The sequence below is a fragment of the Platalea leucorodia genome (assembly GCF_965183815.1).
Source record: "Platalea leucorodia genome assembly, chromosome: 8".
NCBI lineage: Eukaryota > Metazoa > Chordata > Aves > Pelecaniformes > Threskiornithidae > Platalea > Platalea leucorodia.
Window position 1 is genome coordinate 48,526,688 of NC_138830.1, and position 25,833 is coordinate 48,552,520.

The following is a 25,833-nucleotide window of genomic DNA, read 5'->3' on the forward strand; positions in this document are numbered from 1 at the left end:
GCTACTCTCATTACCATTAAATTGGCTGTGCTGTAAGAGGTAACAACGCTGGGCCAATCCAGCACTCCTTGTCTGAGGAATGATGCAGTGAATCATTAAAGAAAAAATATTCTTGTTATGTGAAAGATATAACAAAAGGGGAGAATGTCAGCTGTAAAATGCACACAGTCACTTAGAGAGATTACTCTAAAGAGATAACCATCCTTTAAATAAAAGTGAAGAACTGTAAAAATTATTTTAATTATCCAATCACATTTACTTACTTAGTATAATACCATATATATAATACTTTGATTTTGAACTGAAATAAGAAGTAAATTACTTAAGTACCTGTCCTTATCAGGTCCTAACCTTCCTGCGGTAGATTTGAATTTTTTTTAATATATATGTAATTTTATGTTTCTTTTGAACACCATTCTTTTGAATATCATTCAATTCAATAGGTGCCAATATTATAAGCATCAATATAATTTTTGTGCTTCTAGTAATCTATATACCAGGACACATATGAATCAGTTCTAATGATTAAAAACCTTGCATTAATTCAGACTTGGAAGAAAATCTCTCTGCCTGCCTATATAAAGTAGAATGAGAATCCTAAATGATTTAGTAACAGTCATGAAGCTAAGACACAAAACTTTAAAAGCTTACAGGCTTCAAACAGATTTGTTTCTTTTTCTCTGATGGTTTTTCATACTTTTGGCCTTGTTGTATAACTACTGAACCAAAGGAAAGAGACAGAAAAGGTATGCCTTCAAATAAAACCAAAAACCTTTAAATACATATTTGATGGATGGTTAAATTTATCACTTAAAAGCCATATTTTCAACAGCCACCCATTAATAGACATTTTGAAGCTCTATCTGCTCACATGGGGAAACGGCTTTTGTTTGTAAGTCAACACACCAGAGGTAAATTGGAGAACAACAGCATTATGATGGAGGTCCATAGGGAAAAATTCTGACAATGCAGTCATGTTTTCAATCACATGTACCTAAAATTGTATTCCTAAATAAAAGTGATCTTATTAATTGCTCCTGATTATCATCCAAAACCTGACACACTAATTTTGCTACAAAAGAAATCTGAAGTATCATCTGTATTTTTCCTTTGTTATGCTAATCAACATCAAAGACTAGGTTACTTACTTCTAATCAGTACCACTTGTTAACTGATAATCTATCTGTCCATTTATTTTTTCACCTGGACAAACACAAGAAGACTTTGAATTTCTCTAGCCATTATTTATTAAATCAAAGAGACCTATCTTGTCCTGAGATGAAAGACAATTCCCTGCCTTGTTCACATTGGAAAATTTCCCTTTCTGAAACACATAACCTGAATTACAGTTCAGAAATAGCACAAAATTAGTGGTTTAGAATTCCTGCTTCCTAAACTTTTCTTGAGTTTATAAAGCTCTTTAAATTACAAATCTCTTTGTGATTCTTCAATAAAAGAAAAGTTAAACTCACATTTATGATATTTTTTCCTCAGCAGAATTCTTTGAACATCTATTTCATTAATATTATGACAGCATGAAAGTGATACACTTGGTGTATAACGTTGGATTAAATTCAAAGTTATTTCTTTAACAGCTATTTGGTTTTGTGAAAACTGATATATTTTAAGAGAGTGGTTCTGAGGCAGGCAAAATTCTTTTAACTTAATCAGTTGGTTAAACTAAACAGCTTAAAACTGACACACTATAGCATAATTTCACCTGGTTCAAATGCAAAAGGATATCCAGAAAAAGGTTAAATGATTTCCTAATGAGATGTTATTGTTCATAGCCATAAGCATATAATCCTATAGAGCTAATTGCCTTGGACTGACTTCAATGGATGTTTGTTTAAAGAAAGCAGGGAGGATATACAGTATGGGTAAATTGCCCAGCATTCCTACTAACAGTTTAGTTTGTTTATAGTATTACTTAATTTGGTCTGAAATACTCCATTTTCTCATTTGAACAATATCTATCCAAATTAGTTCATCTGTTTCTGAAAATAAGAGTAAGGAAAATAACTTCTGCCCTTGTTAAAAAACTTATGGTGACCTTTTCTTCCATCATTTGTTTCATTTATAATTTTGAAATTTGGTAGAGGTTACTGTGCATGTCAAGGGTGGACCTTTTGCCATCCACTTGAAAGTCACCTAAGTTTGACAGTTATAGCCTTTGAAAATTGCAGCTTGCCTATGCTCAACAGATAATTACTAGTTCCCCAAACCTAAATTTCTTTAAGAATTAAAACATTACAACTCTGGATAACAGTAGGTCAAGTTGAGTATTTTAACTAAGGAGAAGCCACATGCTTTTCAACTTCTCCCAGCAAGAAAAAAACGAACTATGGAGGGGATAAGATAAAAGTATCAAAGTATCATCAGTATCAAAGGTATGGAGCCAAGTATGACAGGCATGGAACAGTAAAAAATTGCACAAAGTTCTTTGAAATGGGCAGTCTCAGGGTGTTGGAGAGAGGCAAGGACTTGGAACAAAGACAAATGGAGACTGGAATATTTCTGCAAGGAGACCTGTACAGCATACTGGGGCTGATGAATGAAAAGATGGTTCCAAGAGAGGTACATATAAAAAAATAGCAACATAAAAAGACTGGAAATGGGAACCAATCAATAGGAATTAAATCCTATAAGTTGAGGAAACGGACTATTGTGTAGAAACAGAGCAGATCAAAAGCTAGATGGAAATGAGAAAGGAACTTGGGACAGGAAACGTCTACAATTATAAAGAGGATAAGGCTCTCTGTGTAAAGTTAACACAAGGGGAAAGAGAACCAAGAGCAGAGAAAATACAATAGTACCAGGTTAGAGGGCATGAAGCATAAGATAGGAAGCTAAAACAACAACAGCAAAACACCACCTTAATTTGTTAATAAAAACTTACCATGCCAGAGCCTGGAAAATAATCCATTAATTACCTTCACTTTGCTGTCTGTGAAACCTATTATCAGACAGTTACATACCACATCAGTGGTATGTAGGATGACACATTATTGTGCTGGTTGCTCAGGATTTGCTGATTGCTTGCATGGCCAGCATGGTTGTAGTGAATCAAATACATTATCTTACTGATAGTACCCCTGGGAGTCAATATGTTGTCACATTCCAGCTCATTTTTCTTAAATATAAGAATATAAACACTGACAATCTGTACTCCAGTACAATTAACAAACTTAACACAGAAATGTCATCATTAAAATCTGTGCAACCGATAGCTAGGAACTGATCTACATTTAGGACTGTAGCACTCTACATTGCATATTTTTCCCACTATTTTTCCCCACAGGACTCATGACATTTTATTGACTTGCTTAATTAAAGTGCACTGAAGGATGTTGTTCGTAGGACTTCTGCTTCACTTGTTGTAGGAGGTGAAAAATGAATAATGAATGAGGCAGGAGATTCAACAATCAGAAAGATTGTTTTACAGTCTATATTAGGGTTACACAAACCGAATGTCATCTGACAGAGCTAAATCGCCTGTGCCACAGAAGTCCTATCCATGGCTTGTCCAGAGGATCACTGATTGTTTCTCACAGTCTAGAAGCCAAACTAGAGGCCTTAGAACTTGCAACCAAAAGCAGTGGAAGTCACTGAAAAAAACTGAAATGAAAAAATGTTATGGGGTAAATCTGAAGATCTGAATACAGTGGCATTTCAGATTAGACTTCCAAAATGGACCAAGCTGACTTCAGTCTCTGAGTGCCTCATGCCTTCATCTATTAATGATGAATGATAATATCATCTCATCTTAGAAGCTGTTGTGAAAATTTTGTCAGGCTCTCAGAGGTTGTACAGATAAGCATTACAGAAACACAGAATCACAGAATCATAGAATAATTCAGGTTGGAAGGGACAACAAGAGGCCACCTAGACCATTCCTCCAGTCTATCTAAGATCCACTGAAGGGTAACTCTATCTTGGGGGACTGTTTCCCCCAGTTTGGTGTCATTGCAAATGTGATTATCAGCAAATATTGATGTCAGACCCATATTGTCTAAGTGCTATAGATGACAAGACAAAAAAACCTTGTATTAATACATATGGAATTGGATAGTATTGACAGTGGATAATATTGATTTTATCTAAGTAAAATTTAGAAAATGTTCCTTTCCCACTTTTCTCATCCTCCAAGACATACTGTCATTACAGTCTATGGACTGAATGGGAGTGTTCTGTGGCAGATGCCTAAATTCCATGAAACTCAGAATATGCATTAACACAGAGCAAATGCAACTGTTAGTTGTATAAGATAAAAATATTAGTTATGGTATTACTTTAAAAGTACCTGAACAGGGGAATATTTTATTTTGTCAAAAACAATGGGCTATCTAAATTTAAACAAAATTGTTACTGGTTTTCATGAGTGCAAATGAGACTCACTCCCAATTAAGAAACTGAAAATACTAAGCAAGGAAAATAATCTAAAACTCTAATACAATGAAGAGAATATTAAAGTTAAAAACAGTTTTAAAAAACATTTACACTTATAACATACTCCAATTAGGAATCCAAAAGTAAAGTATCTGATTTTATATCAAGTGTTTGAAAAACACCCTCTGTCACCATTAATATAATCAGTTAATTACCCAGTAAGGCCTTTATTTATTAGAAGTGACAGCAGAATGGGATGGAAGGAACTTGGGAAACCTCAAGGAAGTAATTAAATAGCATCCCCAGCATTTGAACGTACCAATGAGCTCTGGCAGGAATGACTGAACTGGACACTATGCTCACAGAAAATGCTCAGACTACACGTTTCTGAAATTTATGTGTATGAATATTGTCTCAGATGAGATACTTGCTGAACCCCAAAATGTACTAGATTTGAAATGCTGTCTGAGATATATGGTTTCAAGTAAAAAAACTCACAATGAGCCCTCCGAATAACAGTTGTGATGGGACTCACGGTGAGCCCACAAATGAACATCAGCCACAGGTAAAATATAAACTGAAGAACAGAAGGAAAAGAGGAGCATCCAAAGAGAATAAAGGCTAACTGGGAAAGAAAAAGAAAAATAGGAAGTCTGTATGAAAAGATTTAAATAATTGTGTAAGTAAGTTTCCGGTCTAAGAGAAAACCTAGAGGTGTAGGCCTAATCAACTAGAAATGTTGACATCATAATTTCATGAGTAAAGCTCTGTGCAGACAAGAGGATTTAACAGAAGAATATGTGGAAGCTGGAAATACTGTTTTAAAAATATTTTATGCTAATTTTGTGACTATTTTTTATCAGCTCTACTGGACTATAAGGCTCTTCCTGTATACTGCTCAGAAACCAGCCATTTTCAGGTGTGGTAGTACCAACACTATTTCTGTCTCAGTGATTTATGCATTGAATTTATATTGCTTCCTTATTAGACACCCAGGCAGCTACTGATTCTTACTACAGAATTTAAATTTTCTCTTTAACTTACAGTCTCCTACTATTTCTTCTTTCTTCATTTCGATAAGAGTTTCTGATCTGTATCAAAGAACATGTTCTTTTCCTTCTGTACAGTGATTAAACATTTGTTCATTTATTAATGATTAATTCATTGATGAAATAATGTCTATATTGTCTGTTAGACATATAGGACTTGCTCCTATTGCAACTGACTTCATTGCATTTGACCCTTTGAAGCACTATATAAGCACTATTAATGTAATCTTCTCTCTAGCTCTCTATTATTGCTTTGTCTTGTTCATTCAAATTCATCACTTTTCAAGCAATTCTACCATGCATGGTGTCTCAGCTCCTTAGGGGAAGCTCTTATGGTAGCAAATACCTTTCCACTTAATTACATTCTAGTAAATTATTAGATTGTACTCTCCAGTTTATCTTGTAAGGGAAAAAGGGAACTGTGTATATTTTGTTTATGAATTTCATATGCACAGACGTTCACCTATTTGATGCTGGTTTACTTTACAGTAAGGAGTTAAATTAAAAGAGATCAGGAGTGATAAAGCAGTCTGAAGAACCCAAAGAGCTCTCAAAGCTTACATGCTCTTGAACACACAAAAGACACATGGATTTATTCTCCCCTCTATGAGACCAGGATAAAAGGGAACATGACATTTCAAAAGGGGTAGTCTAGGGAAGGAGACAAGGTGAATTGGTTCTTAGAAGCTCCTCAGAGTGAGGATGCCTGTAGAAACAAAATAATAAAAACACACAGATGCTTCAGTGAACAGGCTGTTTTCCCACTTTTGGTAAAAGGTATTCATATTACCTTTAGCAGGCATATTGGGAAATATGTACATTAACATTTTCATTATACCTCTTTATCTTGCATTACGTATTTCAGGGTGTACAGGTGAATAGTCCTTTTCATTTTTCCTGAAGAACCCAATTATTTATCAGTCTAAGCCCCTGCCGCAGTGTTGCAGAGGAAAAGCCAAAGCCACTGGCCAAACTCATTGAGGCCTGTCAGATGACCATAGTTTGTACAATTTGAGGTTATAACCTAAGAAACAGGTTTGTGTAATCTCTTATAAAGAGAGATGACAGTAGCAAAATCAATTCCCCAAGGTGTATGTTAAAGAAGACCTAACATATAGCTTGCTGTTTACACATGATAAACCATAAGATTGTATAGACACAATTCAGAGTTGTCTAGCTGGGTCCAAAATGTAGCTGGCTTAAGTCTTAAAATGCAGTCTTAAAATGCATTACAAATTTGTTCTGCACTTACATAGCCCTGAGTACTTTAAAAATGAAGCATCTTCTTCTGTCGCTCCCGATGTCTAATCTTCATATTAATAAAAAAGAACTTCTTATTCAAAGGAGCAATTCCAACTCCTTCTTTCTTATAGATGAGGGAGAGGAAAGCACACGGCTATTTTTATATTGGTTGCAAGAGTTTGTTGAGTACAGAATTCACATTTACAATCCATTGCTTAATCTACAGTATTCATGATGTTCACAGGAATCAAACAAAAGCTTCGAACTGTTGCATACTCTTTATCCAGAAGATTAGATTATCTGTCTATAGCCTAAAAATCAGACTTACGCATTTTTTTCTCCTTTCCTTTTCATAAGGATTGTCAGCTGGATTTTAAAAATGCTGCTCTGGTTTGTTTTGATGAAAATATATTTATATATTCCTCTAAATTGTGTTACTGAATATCCAGCATATGTTTTACCTCAAACTATGGCTCCCATTGGTGTAGCAGGCACACTAATTTTTGCTTGTTTGCTATTTTTGTACCATTGCTTCTGTGGCATGTGGGCTCACTACATAAACTGCATATAATGACCTATTAGTTTAAGGCGCTTACAGCAGGAAGGTATAAGCACCAGGTATGATCACCTGCTACTTCTCTGACACACTGATTAACCACTGCAGCTACCCACATTTGTTCAAAAACCCTGAAGATAAAAAACAAGCAAAGCAAACCAAAACCTTAGCTTTGGCAAATTTCCAAGAAGAGACACTGAAATGAAACAATTTACACCGTCACAGAAGAGGGCCATAACAGATATATAAGCAGATAATTGTACTAAATGGACATCCCTCCCCTCACCCCCATTTCCAGAATATTTGCACATGTAAACGTCGAACCGCAGAAAAGCCATTGCAATTCCTAATGTACGTTGCAGTCCATGAGGTACCTGATGTACAGAATCACATTCACTCACCTCCAAGCAGACAGATTATCACCTTCTGTGACAGGTGAAACTTCTGAGTAGCTTTTTAAGACTCATGAGAGAACACTACAGCAATCAAGAAGGAAGACTAACTAGCTCAATATTGGTCTCTACAAGACAGAACAAAAGATTTCTACTAGCTGATTAGGGAAAATATTGTAAGATAGTGCACTTATTACTAATCCCCTCAATAGAAGGAATTTATTAGATTTTTAGTAATAAACAGCATAAGTGAGAGGTTCTCAGCTATTTTGAGTAACCGAAATTGCTTTTTTCCAGGAGGGTTAAGGCAAGATGTGACGTGAAACTCATTTCAGCCATTTCTGCTTTTGCTGCTTCCAAATTTTATTATTAGAAGGCAATCTAATATGGGCTATATGCATTTATAAATGATTGTACATTATAATTTCTAGGTGATAAGAATCATAGAAAGACTGTTTAGCAAATTTCAGCCTAGCAAGACGCGGTGCAGTTGCCAGGGATGTTTTAGTGTGGGGACCATATTACACCTGTTTTCCCATAATTCATGCTGTGTCTTAGTTTGCTCTGTATTTTGTTCAGAGTGCCAATGTTAACCTTCCAGCGTTTACTATTGCTTTACACAGGTAGATGAGCTGTTGAAACAGCAAATAATGCTGTATCATGGAAACATTATGGGCATTCTGAATCTCTTATGACACCTTCATATGCAGCTTCAAATACACCTGTATTCTCAGGCTTCTGCGTAACATACATATAACTAAAGTTTCCATGGAGATCAATTATAAATAATAACATAAGATGGATCATGCATGTCACTGTAGTACTGATGGATTTGGGAATGATTAGTTGCCATAGTGATGACTTGGCTCGGGCATGATGGGAGAAGTTAGTCAAAGAATAGGGGAGGCTGTGTTTTACATGTACAGTCAACTTAATTAATCTTGACATCATGTAGAATAGAGCAAGAGTCCCTTGAAAGAACTTTTTCTTGAGGCATTTCTTATGTCCTTGAACACTGGAGTCAGAAGGTAGTTATGCTAAAATGTTTTCCCTTTTTTTTACACATTTTTACTTAATAAGAGGTAATTTTTTTGCATTTTGAATCCTACATTTAAACTTAAAATCATTGAAGCAAATGGCTTTTTATTGTATAATATTAATTTAACAGTTTGTACTGATTGAACAAGATCAGCTTGTACTTTTCCAGTATGCTTTAGCTAGTGATTTAAGAAACACTTTAAAAACTCAGTGAATACTATTTTCATTGCATAGTTAGGATAACAGGCACACAAAGAGGACAAGTGATTTGCTTTGTTACCTAAATATATAGGTATAGAAAAATAGAACATATAGAATATAGAACAGCAGAATATATAGGTATAAAAAAAAGAAGACAAACTGAGAATGCAAGTAAATAATTGTTATTTCATGCCTCTATGACATCCATTAGTCTATTATTTTTAATTTTATTCACAAAGATCCCACTATAAATATTACAAATTATTCTTATTTTTTTTCTCATGCAGTTCAGTATTCACAATCCAGTATCTTTGTTAAAAAAGATAAAAGTAGCACCTGATAGAATTCAAAATTTATTAATTTTATATGTTCGAAATACTCTTGAGGATGAGGTATATTCATGATATAGACCAGATGTAGATAACAGGACATTTTGGCCATTGAAAAACTGTCCAAACATGCTAACACTTCTTAAAGCAAGATTGCTTATGATTTTTAAGAGCTCATGAAAATATATAAGCACCAAAACTATACTCATATCAGTAACATATATATTATACTGATTTCTATTAATAAATCTTGAATGACCCACCTGACATGCAAGCTTTACATCTCTTAAAAGAAAAATTTGTGCATACACTACACAGAATTAAAACTGAAGAATGGTACAAAATTCTCATGATGCTCTGACTCCTGACCAAATGGAATTAAAAGATCTGTATTCCCTTTCAAGGGCAAAATGGTAACATGCTGGCAACTTTAAATATCTTAAGAATTAGTATTTGTTTCACTAGTTCATTTGCAAATATAATTGGATGTAAAGAGGTACTCTTGCCTCTTCAGCAGAATATTATTTTTACCCTTCAGAAAAACAATAAAAATACTCTCTGCACTTATCTGTGTGACATATAAGGTTGCATGTTGCTTAAAGTCTGTCCTTCAACTGTCTACTAATTAACTCAAGAAAAATAAAGCATTTCTTTCTTTCGAAATATACTCAACAATTTTCTTAGAGAGATCAGAATGAAAACTGTGCATATGAAAACATGCTAGGATTTTGTGGAAAATCCAACACCAAGCATATGATTTGGGTTTTTTTCCCCTTAGCTTTTACAATGAGAAAAAATAGCAAAAGCGCTGTAAACCTTGCTTGTACAATGAAGAAAAAACAACCACTAAGTAACCTCTCTGAACCACAATTCCTCTCATACTACTCCAGTGCGGATAACAACCCTGATCAATGAGTGCAAACCCTGACATTTCCTAATGTCTTCCATACACAGGCACAGGCCTGCCCACAGATTAGCTCTGCTGCCACCTACAAGTCTATGTAAAAACTTTTTGTCCTCTTGTCTGTACATGCAGTCTCAGAACATTACTCCCAACAGTTACAATTTCTGCTTGTCATTACTCGTCATAACAGTCCCTGCTTCCTTTAGTAAGACAAACAATTTCTAACCTAATGTTTTATCTAAATTAATCTATTTCTTCACAACCACTTTTTTTCTTAGGAATTATTAGAAAACATTCAAAAAAAGACATTTATAAACATTTATTTCTAGTTACTACTTAATCAGCATCTGTTTCATAATTATGCCTCACTTCTATAAACTGTCTTCATGTCATTTGGACTTTATTTCACTTACATACTTAAGACTTTTCTCCCTTTTAATTGCAATTGCTTAGAAATTTCACCATGTTAGCATGATTTTCTCTTGGATTAAGTATAGTTTTACATTTATGAGTTATTACATATCATACTAGTTTACCGCAATTAACAGTATGACCCATGGAAAATGATCTGTTTTACCAATATAGTAATACTTTCTGGAAGCCATACCTCAGTTTTTCTGCATCCTGAATCACAGAAATAAAATATGTGAACCATGAAGCATTCATGAAAGACGCTTCCTACTTTTCATATATATCTAGTTTTCATATCTGGGACACTTAAATTGGATATATGGGGTTCATTGTATTTTACTTTTTAATATCCACTAACATATTCTCTTCAATTTTCCTTCTACAGAAACAAAGGAAATGAGTTAAAATTACTAATAAAACTCTAAATACATATAAAAATATCCCCAGCTGTGACCCTTAGCTAGAAATTGGTTTGGGTGGCTTCCTCCATCAAAATTTACAACATGTCATTTTTATACATGAAACGAGTGAGAAAGGATATAAGATAAAGATAAGAAAGTCAAATAAAGGACTGCTTGAGAAACTTAATTTAACTTGGAGATAATTGTATCATCCCTGCATCTTAGAAACAGTAATTTGGCATGCCTAGGGACAGGAAATGCAGACCCAATAATGAAATAAGATGTAAAGATAGAAGACGAGATTTTGAAAGCTTGTAACTTTAAAGCAAAGACATTTTTTTTGTAGAAGAGCTGAACCATGTTCTGTTACATCTGCTCTATCTAATCCTCAGAAATATCTGTTCTACCAGTAGCTACTTCCAATACTGTCCTTTTTGTAAGGACAACTTTGTTTAAAGGGGCACAAAGCACCTAGAACAATCTGATTGACTGTTCTTACATTGCATTAGCAGCCAAATGGGACCTACTTCTCACTTCTTCAGAAGCTTTTTACTCTAATGCTTACTAAACTACCAGTTTAAAAGATTCATAAGCTTTAACTCAGAGTTTTCATTACAAGCCACGTACAAAGTTTTCTAATTGCCGAAACTACGTCTTTTCAAAAAAACAGACAAAAGAACAGCTCTGTACCTGAAATGTGTCTAATAAACATAATGAAAAATGTCCTATGATGACTGGAAACCTTCAAGTGACTTTAGGAGTGAGGGTTATTCCAACCACTTGATTTTTGTTACAACTTTTAAAGAAAGAACCTTGACATCTAATCTAGAAAGGGTCCAAGGCTTTAAATATCTGTGGAAGAAAGTGCATTTTTGGTGAAAATGTCCAGGCTGAGGATGGGATGGGACCAAGGATCTGAAAGTGAGTTGCTTTTTAAGTACCTTGGGTGTACTGAGAGTTCCAGGCTGCACCCTGAGCATGCAGTTGGTCAGCACTGCAATTGCTTGGTCAGAGGCAATTGCTTCTGGCTACTCACTGCAGTGTAGTGTTTCTTGTCTGGAATTCAAGGTGTTTAAAGAATTTAACACCTGGAAGCATATAAAGAAATACATAAAGGAAATAAATGAATACTCAGATATACATCCTATGATATACTCTAGATATACGTAGGAAGGGAAATACATTTTATCTCCCTGTATCCTTATGGAATATGAACTGCTACTGCATTAATTTCTGTTATGTAGCTACAATAACACAGCCACACATGAAGTTAGATTTTACAAGGTTTCAGTCAACCTTATGGCTGTATGTGTGTGATAATCCTGAATACAGATGCTACTGTCTTTTATCAAACTGGATGTTTACCTGATTTTTCTCCCATTTATTTTTCCCAGTTAATTTCAGATGTTCTGCCTGTGGAAACAGGATAGTCATGAAGCTTAACTGTAATGCATCAACTCGCATTAGAGTGAAGGGCACTGAGGCTACTTGCACCTCACAAAACACAATGGCCTTCATGAAGGATTAGATCCATTATATGAGGGGGGGAAATGATTTTCAAATATACATGTTATTTGGACAATAATTAGTTTAAACAACTTTTTACATGTTGGTGATACCTCCCCTATTAGCTGTCTTATCCATTGAAAACAAATATCCAGGAATCAAATATTTGGAAACTTGAAGTAAGTTTCGCTGCCAGAGTGCACTAATGAGATGGGCTAAAGAAGACTTACTTTAGCTCTAATTGGACTCAGAATGAAGCTTTTTACATATTTTCTTTGAAAGGTCCCTATGACTAATTCTCATTCAAAGCTGTCTAAGCAATGCATACTCTCAATTACCAGCAGCAAAGGTTACACTAAATGGGTAACTGCTGGTTTAACCATGCGTTATTAGAGTCTGCTAAAATTACATTTTGGGAAGTGTCACTTACTGATATAACTTGACTCAGGAAATAACTTGGACTCATTTAAAGCCCGTAGGAAAGTAAACTTTATTTTGCTTCATTCCTATTTCTTATTCATAGAAACTGTTTTAGACTCCATGCCTGGGAAGCACTAGGTGTATCTTCATACATAATCATCTAAGAAATATTTATTTCTTCAGGATTACCTGAAACCTAAGCCACTAGTATAGCTCTTATGCAGTGATGGAGCTGGCCATATTCCTTGTACTGGTGCAGGAAGTAAGGTGGTATACAGTGAGTGTCTCTAATCACTTAAACTTTTTCGTATTGAAAGTTAAGGATTATGCATAGGCATTTAGTGATTCAATTTGTCCTTAGTAGCTAAAGCTATGCAAACACTTGCTTTGTTTTACAGCTGTTTCCTGGGTTTTGCTTGTGTTCTTTTGCCTCAGATATGGTTAGATAATACAGTTGAAATGATGGAATGGTTCGTTATCATCAAAAATGATGATCCCAAGCCATTGCTCTGCTTCTGCTCCTTGTTCTCTCTGCCTCAGGTCCTTGTCATGCACACCCACCTCTCTACTGGTTTCTTTAGTGGTGTGGTGTGTTGATCCCTAGTCAGGAGCTAAGCACCACAAGACCACTTGCTCACTCCCCCTCCTCAGTGGGACAGAGGAGAGAATAGGAAGAAAAGTGAGAAAACTCACACATCTGACTAGTGATTTGAATCATCTCACTGTGGAGTTAGACAAGCACTGGTCAGAGTAATGGCTGAAAAACAGGGAAGGAAAATCAATCATAGAATCATAGAAGGCTTTGGGATGGAAGGGACCTTTAAAGGTCGTCTCATCCATCCCCCCCTGCAATTGGCAGGGACATCTTCAACTAGATTAGGTTGCTCAGAGCCCCATCTAGCCTGTCCTTTAATGTTTCCAAGGATGGGGCATCTACCACCTTTCTGGGCAACCCATTCCAGTGTTTCAGCACTCTCATTGTGAAAAATTGTTTCCTTGTAAAACGGTTTGCTCAAGGCCTTAGCTTAGAAGTATTACGCACTTCCACCCTTAGTTCAGTTTTGAGTTACTTGCGTTTCTTGTCTCCATAGTACCTGTTAATATTGGTATGCCTGTTATCTTTGGTAGAACTTAATTACTGAGGCTTGGGTTTTTACTAAAGGATGACAACTACTCATGTTATGTCCTTCATAATGATATCACAGCCTGGTACAACAGAATTCACACAAAGAATTAATCATTAAATACTATGCTTCATTACAATTAAATATATTTAACTATCAGGAATTTATCGTGTAAGCAATTGTGCCACTTAAAATCATGCCAATTAAAAAACAGATGCATCTATTACAGAAGAAATCTTAAACCTGTCTCATATGATTTCAAGTGATTCAAAATCTCAAGTCAACTCATCAAAAACTCTGCAAATCCTTAATCAGTGACTTTTACACTTAATTAAAATTATATGTGACCAGTAAAGGGTCTCAAAACAATTTCTATTTTCCATATTATGTTTGAGCTACTGGACTAAACACTTCCAAAATAAGTTTTCTCATTGAGAACAATGATTAACTTAACATGAGCAGAGTTAAGCTCATCCTTGCTCAGCTAACCATTAAATTCAATCTCCCAGTCCCCTGGGGGATGAAGTGCAGACAAGGAGAATGCTAGCCCGTAAGGCAAAATACTTCAAAAAGGAAGGATACGCATTGAAGTGTCAGGTCGTCTGTTGTGATTTCATGTAATAAGTTCACTTGACCATCCATTGATTATCAATCAGAATTCATCACATTATATTCTTTATGCTGTTCAGCATACCAGGTCCCATTAAAATAAAAAAAGACTTGAATTAAATTCACTCTGCTTCTGCAAGGATGCATTAATACAATTTCAGAGATCCAGTGTTGGTCTTATTTTCATATTGCAATAGAATTCTCCTTTACACCAGCAAAACTTACATCAGGCCATGCTCAATTGCTCACTAAACTCAAACTATTAAGGCTGTGCACGTATGGCCTCATGTTCTGAGGAATTCATGCTGACTCCCTGAGGAATGAAGTATCCCAGAAAATGGTCACAGCTGAGGCAAGACCCAGTAAAGCAATTTAAAGTACACACATATGTGCTGCTGAAAACTCCAGTTCAGCATATACATAAGTGTGTAGATTCATAAGCTTCGTTCACATCTCGTGATTTGACTTTAAAGTACCTTGGGTAGCCGAGTTTCTCTCAGACTCCAACATTGTGCATAGTGCCAGAGCTCGTGCCTGAGCTCAGAATGGAATCGAGGAACAAGGTGAAGCTTCTTGAGGGATTTGAGCTGGAGACAACTTCTGAAAATGCCATACAAATACCAGCAACCTTCCAACTGAATAGAGTACTTGCCAGAACTGTTTTCAATTATAACATTTACAAATACAGCAAGAAAAGGACATGATATTCCTTTTTTTTGGTGATTACCGTAGCCATTAAAATCATACCTTATATTCCAGAAACTTGCCTTAAATACTTAGGCTATATACTACCTGATCTCCACACAAGTTTGCCCATACTTTTTATATTAGCTATTGAGTAAAAACCTAAATATATATTAATTTCACGGATGAACTCAGTCCTTCAGGGTAACTGTTTTAGCCTTGTTTAGTGTTGTTATTACTCCCAAACAGTCTATCTGACCTAAGACTCACTTCATGTTTAAGAAGAACTTCAGCAAACATCCGCCTTCAGGATCACAGTGTCAAATGTATCATGTTCTTCAGAATTTCATCTATGAATAAATTTACATACCTTGCAATACATACTCCTACCCAAATCTTCTTTTCAAGCTTTACTTAACCTTGGGTTCTTCTATAAACATATGAACCTACTGGGTATCACCATATAACCTCTGTTCACTCATCGTTTCTCAACAATACAATAATAAAATAACTTTCGGATTCAAAGTAGGATTCAATTTGCTTCATGAAAAAGGAAAAAGCTGTAGTTCTCACAACCTTTTTTTTAACTCTAAGTGTAAAAAGTGGTGCATCTTCACTCGTACTCTGACTGTGAAAATGTTTTCTTGCTGGTTTAGTAGATAAAGGTATTGTACATGCATGTTCCCTGTACTCCAAAGCTTTTTCCCTTTTACCAATTGCATGGTCATAAGCTTATCATTTAAGTAATTTTGAGCATGACCTTTTTTAACTAAATACACTATCCCTATACATTCAGCATGTGTTTATTCTGTAAATAGTTTCCATATCCTTAGGTTTATCTGAATTTTATGTTGGTAAAATTTACAGATAATTTTATGTCTACAAAACATTTTACAGGCTTGTACTGTTTAAAGGGGAAAAAAGGCTAGACATTGCAATAAAAAAAGAGACCAAAATTAAAAAGCAGTGTATGAAGAATGGACCAGTATATATACAGACTGATCCACAATGAACCTGTCAAAGAACATAATACAAAACTGTATGTCAGAATCAAAAACCTGTGATTTAGGACTTACAAAAAGGAAGTTGTGCTTTGGCACACATACTTCTTTTTTAAACTGTAAGCAATGTTGACTGTGGTACCACTTCTCAGACTGGTCTGCACAAAAAAATAGGTACAATAGCAAGGAGTTATGAAAGCTTGACAATAGAAAAATCTGAAGACAGAAAGGCCACAGAATCACAGAATGGATAGGGCTGGAAGGGACCTGTAACGATTGTCTAACCCTACCCTCCACCCAAAGTAGAATTAGCTACAGCAGGTTGCCCTGGACCATGTCCAGTTGGGTTTTGAGTATCTCCACAGATGAAGCCTCCACAACCTCTCTAGGCAACCTGCTCCGCTGTTTGACCACCATCACAGTAAAATACCTTTTTCTTATGTTTAAATGGAATATCCTATATTTCAGTGTGTGTCCATTGTCTCTTGTCCTGTCACTGCTTACAACTGAGACAAGTCCAGCTCTATCTTCTTTACTTCACCCATCAGTTATTTATATACATTGATAAGATCCCCTGAGCCTTCTCTTCTCCAGGCTGAGCAGTCCCAGCTCCCTCAGCCTCTTCTAATTTATCAGACACTCCAGTCATTAAACATCTTTGTGGTCTTTCACTGGACTTGCTCCAGTATGTCCACATCTGTACTGGGGAACCTACAACCGGAAACAGCACTGCAAATGTGTTTCACCAGTGCTGAGCAGAGAGGAAGGATCACCTCCCTCAACCTGCTGGAGACACTCTGCTCCCTGATGGCCTTCTTTGTCACAAGGGTATATTGCTTTCCTGGTGGTGCACCAGGACCCCCAGGTCCTTCTGTGCAAAGCTGCTTTCCAGTTGGTTGGCCCCCATCCAACTTGTGCTGATGTGTGGGATTTTTCCTCCCCAAATGTAAGACTTGGCATTTCCCTTTGTTAAACTTCATGAAGTTCCTGTCAATTTTATTCTCTGACCTGAATCATTCAGGTCCCTCTGAATGATAGTGCACCCTCCTGGCATATCAAGCAGTTCTTCCAATTTTGTGTCATCTGCAAATTACTGAGGGTGCACTCAGTCCCATCATTCAGGTCATTAAGAAAAATGTTAAACAGTACCAGTCACAATATTGACACCTGTGGTACGTAACTCATGATTAGCCTCCAGCTGGACTTTGCATCACTGATCACAACCTGTTTGAGCCCAGCAGTTCAGTCCGTTTTCAATACACCTCACTGCCTATTTCTCTAGTCTGTATTTCCACAGTTTGTCTATTATGTTATGGGAGACACTGTCAAAGACTTTGCCAAAGTCAAGACAAACAGCATCCACTGCTTTCCCTTCATCCACCGAGCCAATCATTTCATTGTCAAAGGCCATCACACTGGTGAAACATGACTTCCCCAGCATAAATTCATGTTGACTACTCCCAATTACCTTCTTGTCCTTAATAAGACGTCTTAAAACTGTCAGCAAATTTGTCCTGGTTATACCTTTGTTTTATGGCCAGTTTCATGACATCAACTGGGAAAAAGCCAAAGCTGAAGAATTCTAACATTACCCAGAGAAAATATGTGCAAATTATCTTCTCTGTCAGCAAAATATGATCTAGGAATAAGGCATTTTTTAGCACTCATGATATGTTTGTGGGTACCATAAGAACTTTCCATGGAAATGAAATAAGAACTACAGCAGCCACAACTCATTCAGTTTGAAGTTTTATTGCCAAACCAAAACTTACACCCGAATCAATGGAGGTCAAGTCATTTCAATTAACTTCAAAGTAAGCTGCGTTATGCATGATGTTTCATTGAAATAATGAGAAATATGGTATACCAGTTTGATTTTTACATTTACTGAAACCTAAATTCAAGGCAAATGTTAGAGATTCCTAGGATCCCTCAAAGTGGAAATGGTCAATTTTTACAGTTATAAGCTATTCTGCAGGAGAGGAGTTGCTCTCCCTCCCTCCTGTTTTATGAGCTGTTCTGCATCGCATAACAGAATGAAAGGGGCTGATCTGAATAGGGGAAAAAAAGAGTGAGCAAAGCTGTGCAGTCTGGGATTTAAGGAACTCTCCCAAGGAGTGTGTAATGGGGATTGCATACACAGGTGCAAAAACAAACCCTTGAGTCCATATTTCTAACTGAGCGCTCTAATTTCCAAAAGACTGCATAATGCTGGGAGGGAGAGAGGGAGGGCCAAGAAAACAGGAATTGCCTCTAACCTATCTTCTCAAAGTAGCAGTTTTGTTATTTTTATTTGTTATTCTGTTATTCTTTTAAGGGAATTAGAAGTCTACCTTCATGAGAGACTGTGAGTTGTGAACTACAACTGAAGAAAGATACCTACTTGTGTCTAGTGGATACAAAGGCCAGATCCATCTTAATGAACTCCACATACCCATCTGAGGCTTCTAAGACAGCAGGGTGGTTGATATGAACTCCCTGCTCTGTCAGCACTGAAGGATCCCTTCCATTTGAAGTTTATTTGCCTTCTCAATGTATCTATCTTTCTGCACGATTTCCTCTGCATCTACAGGGAAGATGAAAAAGACTGCCCTCCAAGGAACTTGGGTGTCTCAGTTAGTTAGGTAAAAAGCCAAAGAAGGCAGAAGAAACAGAACATCCCTCCTGTTTTTGAAATTTCCTACTGGTTTGCCTGTCTCTTTGTTCTTTGTGTTGATCTGCATATACCTCATCCTGAAGTGCAAGATCCTGCCTGTCGATCATATAAGTAGTCTCAGCTCAGTATTCAGTGAAAAGGGTTTTGGCATGGTGGTCAGATGCCTAAAGTTAGGTGTTGCAAAGCTCTGTGTCACAACACCTAAATGCCTTTGAGTCTCGGGGCTAAGTTGCTAAGGCTAAAACAGAGCCTCAAGCAGTCATTTTTCTTGTTAGTGCTTAAGGCTGGCTCCAGGAAAAGCCTTGATAAAATATGAAAGCCTTTACTCAAGAATGGAATAAAATGTCTCAGGCCAGGGGATTACAGGGAGCATAAAAATACCCATAATCTAAGCATAATTATCCATCCCCTTTTCTCTCTAAAAACAAAATTGCACATCTGAAGTGATACATTTCTAACACTGTGCTGAGCTGGCCCAGAACATAATTCACTGGCTCCAGTGTAATGCACTGCAGTCAGCCATTAACAGTCAGGCTTCTCAGGCTTTTTAAAGGCATGGACAGCTATACTTTTGTGCTACCTGCAAAGCTGGCAGCTAGTGTGCTGCATTTTTGTTCATTCGGATAGGTTAGTCATTCAACAGTTCGAAGTGTCAATTTTATATGCATTATGTACCAGTTCTTCAAAACTGTTATAATTTGCATCATAAAGATAATAATATTTGGAGTAGTGCACAGTATTTGTTGTATATTTTCAGACTATAGCATCAATCCCTAAGCTGGCATTTCTTCCATTAGTATCACTAAACTTTTTTTCAATTGGACTATACTCAGAAGACTTTCATAAACATTTCTGCATTACATACACTTCTGACTCAGCCTATAGCAAAGATTTGCTTGACCTCATTGGTATCTGGAACACAACTATGCAGAATAAAATTTTAAAATGAGGAAAGAATAACTTATGCAAATAAGTAGTGAAATGTATTATTTCCTGAAGAGATGTAAAAACAAATAAGTATGGCAAATTAAAAATTCCCTCAAGGATCTAGACTTTTGATGTAACTGAATACTTTATTATCAATTACTAAATGGATTTTAAAATCTTCTGATGATTTATAAACATGATACAACATACAATCATCAGATTTTAAAGATTCCTCCATTTTCCCAAGGGAAATAATTAAGAACAAAATAAAAGAACTACTTGCTAATATTTCTCATTAGTTTATCAAAATAAATTTTTAGCCATTTATCTTTTAAGTAAGAGGCTTCATAATGAATACTCTAAACTGTGTGGAGAAAGACATTAAGGATCATTCAGTAAATTGATTCTATTAAAAAAACCCAACTGAGTACCTATTAAGCCATTGCATAAAAAGGACAGCTTTCGGGTTAAACACCTCTTTCTGGTTGAGCCCCACTGTATAAGACACATGAATTCAGTGTGCCAGTTAACCATGAGGTACTCAGTAAATCCAGTCATGAAAGCAACCTCAATTTTAACCAGCCAATGAACCAAATATGGTTTTGAATACTTGAGGAATGACACTTAGCCATGTTAGTCACTTAAGCCTAGGACTTTAAAAGCATTACACATCAAGAAATGTAAGCTTTAAAACCCAAAAGGAATTTCAACAATTCTAGAAAGCTTACTAAACACCTATGTGTGTATCCAGATACCTAAATATCTTGAAAAACTGACCAAGACTGTCTGGTTTAAATTTAATTTATTTTTTTTTTTTTTAATAATATAAAGAAAGCGCAAGCATGAATATTCCAAGATATTTTAAAGCCTGGAGTTTCTTTTAACACAAAAGACAACACAAAAAATCTGTTGTTTTCCTTCCCCAAACATGAAGATGGACATTTGCATGACCACTCAAACAACACCTTTAATTGAGAAATAAGCAGAAAGAAGCTTTAAGGCAAGAGATTATATTTTGGGCAGATCCCTCAGCTGAAAATATTGGGCAAATTTGTGAGCAAATCACACAGCTGAATTTAGCAGTATGTTAAATGCATCATTTCAGTTGTAACTACAGCCTCACTATCCTTTGTTTTAGTAACAGTTCATAGTGTTGAGTCATAGAGCCTGCTCAGACGTGCAAGACATGTAATTGAGTTTGTGATGGAAAATGACTAAACGTAGCAGCAGAAATGCAACATGTGCTGCTATCTGACCTTTGTCAGCAATGCCAGAGGCTTTTTTCATATGCTGCTGCTAGTTGTCATTATTAACAGTGACCATGAATTTCTTTCTGTCAAAGTAATCAAACCACAGGAGAGAAGTTTCTGAGGAACTCCGCATAGAGAAGGTCACTGGCTCTTGATCTCATCAAGCTGCTTTCTTTGTTATTAGAAAAGGCAGGTGAAAAAATGAGTAAATGACACCCTTAAGATTTTTAAGAGCATTGGAAAGTCGTTATTAGACTTTGAGATCCGCAAATAGTATATCCTATTGATCAAAAAGACATGGGATATTGAGGAAAAAAATGTTGTTTTGTTTGCCTTCCCTTTGACTTAAACAAATTAAATTCTACCACGTCACACCGAATTTTTTTGAGTATTGATTTTTTTCAATTTTTGCTTGGCATTTGAGGTGACTGAAAAGGTTCCATGTGAGATCCTGAAGAAAAAAAGAGAAGTAGAGCAATGATGGTATATGTGGTCTGCGATGTGCTATACATCCATAATATACAAAAGATGACAAGCCAGATGGATATTAATCCATTTTCCTTTTGCATTATTGTGTAGTTTGCCTCAGATATGCAGCTAAACAGTCAGAGAGCATATCACAAGGGGCAGCTTCTTCATAACAACTGCAAAATGGCTTGTCCACCTAAGGTTATAAAACGCCTTTTTCAAAAAATGCGGTAGGAGCTCCCTCTACTGATACTTCTCTGCTTTCCAAGCTTTCTGGCTTTGGCAAGTGTAATACACCCAAATACATTTGAATTAAATACACATCCAGTCTTTTTGTTTTCTTTATTACATAAAAGAAAAAAGTCATCATTTAGTGTAAAACACATCTAATATAGGCATTATTGATTTACATAAATGAATTTCTGCATTCATATTACATACTCATGATTCACCAATGGAATTAAGAAAAATATATCTCTGCTTTGATAAAGTAATTCTAGAGGTTTGCCATATTGTGAGACACATCAGCTTTGAGAAGTCAGTGGAAGCTGTGTAGCTGTATTAAGCTGGATTTGGCCTCTTAGCAAAAAGTTACAAGTTCCAAGAAGATTTGTCAGATTGTTAAACAATGGGCACCCTCTTCAGCTTATTAAAATTTGGGCAGCCTTTTAGCAATTTCACTTGCAGTATCTTAAAAAGAACAAACAGCTAGGTTGGGTAGGCTACAGTGTTTTTAAGATCGTTTTGAAAAACATGTTTAATTAAGGAGGATCAGCCCAACTTTGTTCACCAACTGTTACTCAGCTGGATCATAATCCAATCGTCGTTCGTTCAGCTTCATCCAGCAAACACTAGGTTTATTCATCATAAGAGCTATGATGATTTGGACTCTAGAAGGTGACATGCCTCAAGATTTATTTTTGGTTTCATTCCTCAATGGAAGTTTAAGATAAGATTACACTATGAATAACATGTCTCCTCTCAGGGGAAAAAGGTGGTTCACATCAAGTGCCCATACAGTTTTGCTATGGAATCAATTACATTCCTCAATACTTTTCAGGAAGCATGTAACTGCCTGACATCCATTATAAGTTATTGCTTATTTAAAGAGGAACTTAATGCATGCAAGAGAAGGTGATTTTCAAGGAGCTAAGGCCCACAAATGCTCATAACATCACTGCCAGAATTTTCAAAAGATGAGCCCACTCTTGTTTTTCCTTGTTTTGAGTTTTTTAATTATTGATACAGAGCGATGTTACTCAAATGGAGGACTGGTCCAGATACAGACAATATGTCCATTTTATCTGGAGTTCTCAGATGTACAATGTCTTCTACATTCCTCCAGAAGATACTGTATTTTTTGCCCTTCTCTCATCCTCAAAACAAGCAGTCTTAACAGACCATTGCAATTCTTAGCCAGGAAAATCATATGCAGTTCCTGAGTAGCCCAACACTGCTTCCTAATAAAGGGATCTCAATAAAAATTAGCTAGATAGATAGCTCCAATCTAGGATTAGCCATTACTTCAATATCCTCAATTCATAATCTGAGATTTTGTTCTACTTCCTGCCATTGCAGTATGAATCTAGAAATCTCTGTTGTTTGTTCCCGTGCAGCAATTTTAATTGGCCATCCCATCAAGTGATGGATTTTTGTTGGTTTTGCATAATCTGGAAAGTTTAAATGCCCTCTATGGCATTTTAACCATCTTTGAAACCACAAAAAATACAAAATATAACACCCAAAATGGTAAAGATGAAGAGGATATTGAAAATTATCAGATATGTTGGATTAGATTTTGGTATTTTCATTACCAGAAACTAGATATCCCAGTACTGTATTAGTATAATTGTCTTACAACAGCAAAACAGCACCTAACAATTAAGTTAAAAATATAGTGTCTCAACTGTTGTAGGATGTTATTCACAGACCACATTAAGGTAAAACTATCGACATCCTCTGGGCACATAACAAAAAGAACATAAAGTTGTTATCATGACTGTAAACACTTTAAAGTGCAAACAGCATATAAAAAGCCAAAGAAGTTAATAGTACTAACTATCACTATTCAGTCATGTTTTTATGTATTAACATTAAATATGATAGAATAGGGCTTTGAAAGACAACTGTTAATTGCATACTAGTATTGGTCACGACAGCTGTTTATTACTCAAAGGACTTACCAACCAACTGGAACAGAGTTTGCTCTTGATACCTGATCTAAGGTTCAGTTTTAAAGGTGGAATTTTTCACTCACTTCACCAGATTCAGGGCTCATTACATTTAAAAAAGCCATCCTGGTAAAGAGAGAAGTAGAGATAAGTATTGGAAGATGGGCAAACAAAGTATATTCACTCTAGAGATCCATTGCATTTCAACAACTAACAAATCAATTTGGTTGTTACTCATTTTTGTGTTCATAGCAATAGCATTTATACTGAGACGTCTTCAAATTCGCTACAAACTCTGTAAGGTATCATTAAAAAAATCTCAATTAAAGACAGCCTTTGGTTGAATGAGGACAGGCAACATAGTTCAAGCAATACTATGCAAGAGAGAAAACAAGAAAAATCTGTGTTGAGATGCAACTCTGGGGTATTTGCCACAAGACATTCAACTTTCACGTGTCAAAATGTGATATGAGTCATTAAATTTGAGGTCCCTTCATATCAACTGAGAATGCTGCCTTTGATTTTATGTGAATTAGGCTCTTCCTATCAGTGTTAAGATTTTATAAATCTATGTGGAGGTTTATATGACTCCTGATTTGACAATTATCATGTAAAATAAAATATCATTATTTAGAAAATTGCTATTTCCTACTTCTTAGGCCTCTCCATTTTGCCAATGCTATTTTCAATGACATCCAGAAAACTGAATGTGATCAGGACAACGTTTGTCCTTCTGTTTCCATACAATTCTTTTAAAGTCGAAGTCAGATAAGTCACATGTATATTTCAATGCTTTACACCTCAGGGTGAAACTTCAGGCTGTCATCTAGGGCTTAGTGATAAAAGAAGGACTGATTAAAAGAGACTGACACTACAGAGCTGATAGAGTTGAAGGACTCTAGGGGCTTCCATGCTATTAAAAATCAGTCATGATTTTCTTTCAAGAGCACTGTTTCAAACAATGAGATTTAAATATTAATTCAAACCAACATTTGTTGCCCTCTGCTCTGTGTATTTCTGGATGCCTCATTACAAAAATAATGTGATTGTCATCTGTATCTGTCACATAAAAATCTAACAAAATACTGTCTGTATTGTTGAAGTTTAAGAGGTATCAGTATATTAAGAAATGACATTGTATTAAATTCTACCCAGGCAGATTCCAGCTGAAAATGGAATGATTACTACGGTAGCTTTTCCATGAGGGAACATGATTTAAAGTCTAATTTGGATGCAACAATTTAATATTTACACTCATGCCAGCTATACCGTTTAACAGCAGGTTTCCTGTTTAAAATTCAGGAATTACTGTATTCAGTAAAATATTAATACACTGCACTTACACAGTGCCTCAATTACAGGATCTTAAAATGCTTTTTAAGCATTAATTCAGATTCACATCATCCCTGAGAAGAGGGGACTTGTAAGCAGCATTATACTTTCTCTTTAAAGTAGCTGAGGTAAGAAACAGGGAAGCTACACTCTTGGCCAAAGGACATACAGCAAGTCAGTAGCAGAACCAGGAACAGAATTTAGGCATTCTGGTTTCTACTGCTCTTCTCTCACCATTAAATTACATTTTTTTCCAGCTTCCCCCTATAATACCAGTTATGACCTTAGGTAAGCACGCACATCCTTCATTGTCTTTGACAAGAGTTTGTGTGAGTATTTGTCCATTGTATTCAATATATTGAATGAATTGAAAATTTGCATGAATACCATACTTTATGGGTAATTGTATGAAATCTTACACAAAAGGCCTTCAATATAATGCTCAATCATTTACCATTTACATATATCTTGTCAGCATTATTTAGTTTGATAATGTGAAATCTTACTCTTAAAATTACTGGAACACATAGCTGGATTGCTACTTCACACCCAGGGATTAACGTCTGAATCATACAACCTTACTTCAATCAGTGAATAATCACAGCAATACCCCCAGCTTGGCCAACCTGAAAGATTTGAAACTTTTCACCAGGTAAATAAAGGTAAAAAATATCAAATCCCTAAATTAGCAGATTACTTTAACAGCTTAAAAGCAATGTCAAGTCAATTAAATTCTTTGAAATTCTATCCCGAATATGAGCAGTCCTGTAATT